Source organism: Pteropus vampyrus, unplaced genomic scaffold (genome assembly GCF_000151845.1).
Source record: "Pteropus vampyrus isolate Shadow unplaced genomic scaffold, Pvam_2.0 Scaffold6, whole genome shotgun sequence".
Lineage (NCBI taxonomy): Eukaryota > Metazoa > Chordata > Mammalia > Chiroptera > Pteropodidae > Pteropus > Pteropus vampyrus.
In genome coordinates, this window is record NW_011888787.1 from 994,252 (window position 1) to 1,001,891 (window position 7,640).

Here is a 7,640-nt window from a genome sequence, read left to right on the forward strand (position 1 = left end):
GCCGCCGCGGCCGCCGCTGCCCAGCTCCCGGCCGGCTCCGGGCACCGTCCTTCCTCGCCAGGATACGGCCGCAAGGACCGTGGGGCTTGCGCCGCGTCCCCAGACCAGAAGGGCGGGTGGTGCGCCCGGCGGGGCGCGCGGCAGCAGGACCCGCCGTCGGTCCTCTGCATGGATTTCGCGGCCCGGGCCACCCCCGTCCTAGTTTCCGCCCCCCTCGCGGTCTTCCCGCGCCGCCAGGGCGCATCCTCTGGACGTGGACCAGCATCCACTCCGGTCGCCACCGCTGTGGCGGAGGCCTAGAAGGACCCGGCTCCCTCCGCAGCTGCCTCTGCCACCTGCTCCGCCCAGACTGCTCTGTCCCTCTCCCACGGACACCCGCCGCTGCCTCTTCACCCGCTGTCACCTGCCATCTGCTCTCGACCCACCACCTCGACCTGGAGAGCTTTTCATCCCCAGACCTCATTCCGTTTTTCTTCCTACCCGCTCCAGTGTCACCGTCCTCAGTTTCCAGCCTCTAAAAGTTTCTCCTCGTCTCACTTCTTCTCCCCATATTTTCCCTTTTGGTTCTCCTCCCTCCAAACCGGCCGTCTTCTTTTATTTTCCATCATTCTCCCCTCAGCATCACTACTTCTCCAGGTTGTTGGCTAGCCCCGCCCCCCTTCCTTTCTTTCGTCCTCTTTTAAAATCTACTTTTCCTTTCAATTACCCCTTTATTGTAAAAAGCTTTCTCCTAAACGACCTCAGTCTTCCTTTCACTTGAGACTTTCTGGTTGCCACTCTTCACGAAGAACTCATAGTAAAGTATATATAACTTGATATTCATCATTGAGTCAAGGGAATGTTTTCATGGTTAAAAAAAAAAAAAGTCCATTGGTCAAAGAAATCCTCTACTAAATGTTTGTTCTGAAAACTCTTTTTTTCTTATATTACACAGTGTCCTCTAAAAAGAGAAGCTAGTAAGTCTCCAGCAAACCAGGATGCTTCTACTACGCTATTCTATACAGCAAGGGTCTGTAAGGAAGAAGGCTCATCTTTTAAATAGATATTATGGAGTCCAAGATTCGCAGGCAATAGTCACTACTGTTGATGGACTCTGTGAACAGAGCTGAACTCCTCTTCAACTCATTTTTGCTCTCAAATCTGTTCAGTCCTCTGAGTTTTTCAGTTCCAACACTACATTCTGTCCAGTTGCCCAAGCTCCGAACCTGGGAGTCTCCACAGACTTCTCTCTCTCAGGCATCCTTCTTATCTTGTCTTTAATTCTACTTCTGTACTGATTCTTTATGGTTAAGTGGTCCCTCCCATCATGATTCCAAGTGCCTCCAGAAAATGGCACTATCGGGTTCTCTCACTATTCTTTCAAACCTCCTAACTTAGTCTACATCTTTAGTTCTTTCTTTTTTTCCCCAGTCTATCTTTCCTGGGCAATTTACCCTACCACTCTCTTCACTACTAAGAAATTGATAATTATCTTTTCTTGTCTCTTTATCGTTGGCCTCCCCTTCTCCATTAGCTGCATCCTCTGCCTATAAACATACTCAAGTCTCCTCATCCCTAAAACAAAGTCCTTCCCCCTCTAACCACCATACCTTTCACTTCCCTTACTAACCAGTTTGCTTAAATACATTGTATTCATTTGATGTCTGTGCCTCCTAACTTCCATTCATTCTTTACCACCTAATTCTTTGCAGTCAGGCTTCTAATCCTATTACTTAGCTGAAGCTGCTATTCTAGCAGACTTCGACTTTGGCTTTGCCCACAGATGAGTGATAGATTTTAACTAAGAGACCAGTTGAAAGGAATGGGGTTCCTTGATTTAAAGAGAATATGCCATCTTCGTTAGTTGAGGCAAATGAACGGCTCAGTGGAATTACTGCAAACCCAAAAGCTAAGAAGTGCTGAGACTTACAGTTCCAGCCAAGATGGAGCAGCATTTATTTGACCAACTCTTCCTCCGTGGGTAGGAGGAGCGGGCTAGAATAAATTATATATTTATAAATTTATAAATATTGTATATATGTGTATATATATAAATATAGAAAAATATAAAAACAACTCTTTGAAGGCACTGAAGTAACCAAAATAGGCAGGACTTGAATTTATGAAACTCGAGAGAAGAGAAGCATGTTAGGTGAGCCACATATTTACCCTGGTATTTTTTCTGAGGGAATTTCACAAATCAGGTGCTAGAGAATAAAGGCCAAGTAAAAGATGGCAGTATTATTGGTCCGAAGAGTCAAAGGTCAGTGTTTAGGGCTGCCAAAGCAGCTGGGACTTGAGAGAGAACTCCCAGCGAGAAGAGAGTGGCAGAGAAGCAGCTCAATAATCTAGATGCAAATTCCCCTCAAGTTAGTGGCCAGTTCCGAAGCCCAGCATGCACAAAGCAAGATGCCAAAAAACACACCAGAAAACAGTAGTTTAGAGGCTAATGAGCTAAGCAGAGATTTCGGCATCCTACACGAAACTGGACTTCAAAGCCTCTTCTAGATAGAGAGACACCCAGGGCTCAACACTCGGTTGAGACCCATAAAGGCTACACGCCTTTAGAGTAAGGGCAGTACTGAAATAGCATAGGTCGAACAAAGCTTAAACTCGAGTCTTTACAGGATCAAAGTGATCCGTCAGTATTCTTTCCACCTGCTGGAACAAAAAACTCTTTAGAGGTAGGTAATATTTTAAAGAGCCTGTACAATTTTTTTTTTTTTTATCTACAATGTCTAGGGTCCAATGTGAAATTATGAAGCATGCTAAAAATCAAATTTAAATGACTAAATACTAAGAGAAGAAGAGTTAATAGAAACAGATTCGGATATTAGAATTGATAGGATTTTAAATAACTGTGACTAATAGATTTTTTAAAATACAGGAAAAGATGGGCAAAGATGAAAAGATGGATGACTTACTTCAATATAGAACTGGAACCCATAAAAAAAATCATATGGACATTCTAACTATAAAAATTACAGGAACTAGAAATAAGAACCCATGGTGTGTGTTTAACAGCAGTCCAAATGCAGCAGAAATCAGGATTAGCGAAGTGGAAGATATGTCAGTAGGAAATTCCAAAATGAAGGACAGAAAAAAGAAAAAAAGAGCAGTTTGTCTTCTCATTCTTTTGACAATGTCTTTTGCAGAGCAAAAAGTTTTAATTAAAATTAAATGCTGTTCATTTTTTCAATTCTTTCTTTCAAGGCTCATATTTGCGTTGTATCTAAAAAAATCATCACTAAAGTCAAGGTCACTTAGATTTTCTCTTATGTTATCTTCTAGGAGTTTTATAGTATTGTGTTTGCATTTAGATCTATTTTTAGCTAATTTTCATGAGTAGTGTAAGGTCTGTATCTAGACTCTTTTTTTTTTTTTTTGCATTTGAGGTTCAGCCGTTCCAGCACCACTTGTTGAAAAGACTATCCTTTCTCCATTGATTTGCCTTTGCGCTTTTGTCAAAAATCAGTTGACTATACTTTGTGGGCCTATTTGGGGGATTCTCTATGCTATTCCATTGATCTGTCTGTCCTTTCACCGAAGTCACACTGTGTTTATTACTCAGGTGGTGGCAGTCCTCTGACTTTGTTCTTCTCCTTCAATACTGTGTTGGCTCTTCTGGGTCTTTTGCCTGTGCATATCAGCTTAAAATCGGTTTGTTGATATCCACGAAATAACATGCTGGTATTTTGATTGGGGTGCACTGAATCTATAGATCAAGTTGGGAAGAAATGGCATCTTGACAACCTGGAGTCTTCCTATCCATGGTAATAGAATCTTTCTCTATGTACTTAGTTTTTTTTTATTATTATTATTTCTTTCAGCAGTAGTATTTTAGCATATTCCCAGAATTGTGCAGCAATCATTGCTATCTGATTTCAGAACATTTTTATCACTCCAAAAAGAAAACCCACAGCTATTATCAGTCACTCACCATTTCCATCCCTAACATATGCTCTCCCTCCTCTCAGGCCCTGGCAACCGATAATCTACTTTCTGTCTTTACAGATTTGCTTATTCTGGACATTTCATATAAATGGAATTATACAATATATACTCTTTTGCGTCTGGCTTTTTTCACTTAGCATAATGTTTTCAAGATTCATTTACTTTGTAGCTTGTTCCAGTATTCTATTCATTTTTATTGCTGAAACTATATCACAGTATATGAAAATACCACATTTTGCTTATCCATTTGTCAGTTGATAGATATTTGGATTGTTCGCATTTTTGGCTGTTATAAATAATGCTGCACCCTTGTTAAAAATCAGTTGACTAGAAATGTATGGGTTTATTCTGAACTCTCTATTCCATTGATCTATATTTCTGTCCTTATTTCAGGATCACCATGTCTTAATTATTATTACTTAATCTAAATTTTGAAACTGGGAAGGGTGAGTCCATCAACTTTGTTATTCTTTTTAAAGATCATTTTCAATATTTTGGGTCATTTGCATTTCTATATGAATTCTAGGATATGCTTGCAATTTCTGCCCCTCCAAAAAAGTCAACTGGGATTTTGATAACGATTATAACGAATATGTAGATCAGTTTGGGGATTATTATCATCTTAACCCTTTTAAATCTTCTGATACAAGAGCATGGAATGTCTTTCCATTTGTTTAGGTTTTCTTTAATTTCTTTCAACAGTGTTTTGTAGTTTTCAGTATATAAATCTTACACTTCTTTTGTTAGAATCAACTAAATATTTTATTAATTTTGATGCTGTCGTAAATGGAATCATATTCTTAATTTTATTTTTGGATTAATTCCTAGTTTATAAAAATACTACTAATTTTTGCATATTGATCTTGTATCCTACAACTTTGATGAAATTACTTATTCTAAATTTTTGTGGATTCCTTAGAATTTTCTATATTCAAGTAATCTGCAAATAGACTTCGTGTTACTTCTTTCTTTCCAATTTTGATGCCTTGATTTTTTTCTTGCTTGCCTGAATGCCCTAGTTAGAACTTCGAGTATAACGTTGAGTAGAAGTGGACATCTTTGTCTTGTTCCCAAACTTAGAGGAAAAGCTTTCAATCTTTAATTTTTAAGTATGATGTTGGCTGTGGGTTTTTCATAGATACCATTTATCAGGTTGAAAAAATTCTCTTTTCTAGTTTCTTGTTTGTTTTTAACAAGAAAAGGTGTTAGATTTTTCTCAAATGCCTTTCCTGTATTTATTGAGATGATCATGTGGGTTTTGTCCTTTATTCTATTAATATGGTGTGATTCATTTATTGATTTTCATATGTTGAACTGACCTTATATTCCTAGGATAAATCCCACTTGGTAATTATGTATAATCCTTTTTACATGCTGCTGGAAAAACTCTACTACTATTTTGCTACTTATTTTTACATAAAGTATGGCATTTTTATTTCTTGTTTAGTCTTTGGTTTTGGTATAGAGTAACACTGGCCTCATAGAATAAGTTGGGATGTGTTCTATTTTTGTTTCTTGGAAGAGTTTACAAAGGATTAGTTCTTTAAACATTTGCTAAAATTCATAAATTAAGCTGTCTAGACCTAGACGCTTCCTTGTGGGAAGTTTTACTATTTTTACTACTACTAATTCAATCCTTTTACTTGCTATAGATCTATTCAGGTTTTCTATTTCTTCTTAAATCAGTTTAAGTAGCTGTGTCTTTCTTGGAATATGTCCATTTCATCTAGTTTATCTAATTCATTGACATATAGTTGTTCACAGTAGTCCTTTAGGATCCTTTTTACTACTAACCCAAAACTCTCTCTTGTTTGTAATTTGACCTATGTGTTTTAAAGAAAAGTCTATGTCCCCACCAGCATCTCGCCCCACCAGAATAAAACGTCCAGAAAATTCCATTTGAAGCAAATATCAACAGTTACAAAGACCAACTTAAACACACACACACACATACAAAATGCCTTCAGTGCAATTTGTGGTAAACAGTATTTATATCCAGTCTAATCTAGACATAAACTACCTCTTGTCCTTTTTCCTTCACTCTTCAAAAAAACTGGTTTAAAAGTTATACAAATTTTAAAGGAGCTTATGACATTAATCAGATATCCATCATACATAATATCTGTTTCCCAGAGTCTTAAAGCATTTTAGAGATTCAATTAGTGCTTCTGCTTCATTGGTATTTTCAGGTTTTTTTCAGTAGAATTTCACAACTTTTTTTCATGGAGCATATTGAAAAAAAATCAAGCAGCAACATAAAACTTGCTAAAAACCTAAACTCAATTATAGTAAGTTAAGCTGAGGTTTTGCCGTTTGGGGCAACAAAAATGAAAGATACCAACAAAAATACACATCCTATATCCCCAAAGTAATACAAAAAATGAATAATTTTAGTTTTGGAGCAAGTGTTTTCTCATAAACCGAGGTACGACATACAGGATGAAGAGGCTAATAAGAAAGGCATTATATCACACAAAATTTACAAAAGTCGAATTCTGCACACAAAGTGTACTGTGGTACGTCTTCCCAGCTAAAGGCTGGCAGAGAGAGGAGCTGGAAGTTCATCACGGCTGAACCCGCAGAAAACAAAGGTGCTACAATCACTTTTGCCCCCTGTTAAGGCCTAAGTCCTCCTCTGCATAGGGCTGTACCCAATAATAGGTGAGTATTTTTGAGAAGATGCTGGCCTCAGTGCAGGTACATTCTAGTGTGCTCTCTGCCATGTGCTAAGGAGCCTGCCTGCCTCTTTGGGAAAGGCCTGCTGTTTCCCAGCTAGATGGGTAAGTCTGCCCAATTCTGGAGTAAAATCTTAGTAAGACCTTTAGGTCATCACAGATCTAAACCCATGTTCCCCACTTAGTTTGAACAGTAATAAATGTAGTGTAATTATTTTTCTGTTTGGTTCCTATGCCTATTTCTCAATTTGATCTCAACTTAAAGAAGAGAGAATTGTCTTTCTCTCCTAAAACTCTGACTCAAGGTGCCATTGTAATATTCCCAAGAATATCACATAAATAAATAGCATAAATAAATAGCAGATTAAAGAAAAAAGAATTGTTTCAGGGATGTTGGTTATCATCTGCCTAAAGTCTCTGAGGCAGGCCTCCTTAGAGAAATGGCACATAGAACTTTGGGTCTGACTGTCAGATTTCCAGAACCTGAGGATCATATCCCTAACAAAATAGAGAGAAAAAGGCCCTGGAGTGAGAGGGTTGGCCAGGTAGCGGGGGAAGGATGACCACAAGAAACTGATAAAAAAAAACTGTGTCTCTGGAAGACAGAGAATTCACCATAAGAAAGTATTAGCAGCAACTTATGTTGTGCTCCACTTTGTCACATTTAATCTCATACTGGATTCAGTTTTCTGGCAGGTAAAGCTGACTATGTCGTGCTGATGTACATACATATAATATGTAAAAATATATGTTAAAATATGTTTTTAACAAGGAGGGTAACAAAGACTAATAATAACTGAAAGATCTGACCCTTAAGATGGTAAAGTAAATCACTCAGAGAGAGAGTGGTTCACTAATTTCTAAAATACCAGTCAATTATGGGTAGAAAAGAGGGGGTCCGATAAAGAAACAGGAGCTGAAGGACTATGAGAGGAGGAAGCCAACCATCAGTGGAAATTGTTGAGACAACAGCACCTAAGGTCAGGAAATTGTAATAGTTGCTAGGAACAACTCAATCCTCTTGGACTCCAC

General features: G+C 38.3%; 1 protein-coding gene across 2 annotated transcripts in view; it reads right to left on the minus strand.

Moving 5' to 3' along the window:
* LOC111744616 (myomegalin-like) overlaps positions 1–7,640 on the minus strand; it is a 91,825-nt gene that overhangs the window by 81,614 nt on the left and 2,571 nt on the right. The window contains exon 1 of one of the 2 annotated variants that reach the window (XM_023535327.1): positions 481–630. The exons of the other annotated variant lie outside the window; for it this stretch is intronic. The gene's annotated coding sequence lies outside the window, so the exon portion shown is untranslated. Of the gene's footprint in view, positions 1–480; positions 631–7,640 lie in introns of those variants that run through there. 2 annotated transcript variants of the gene reach the window in all.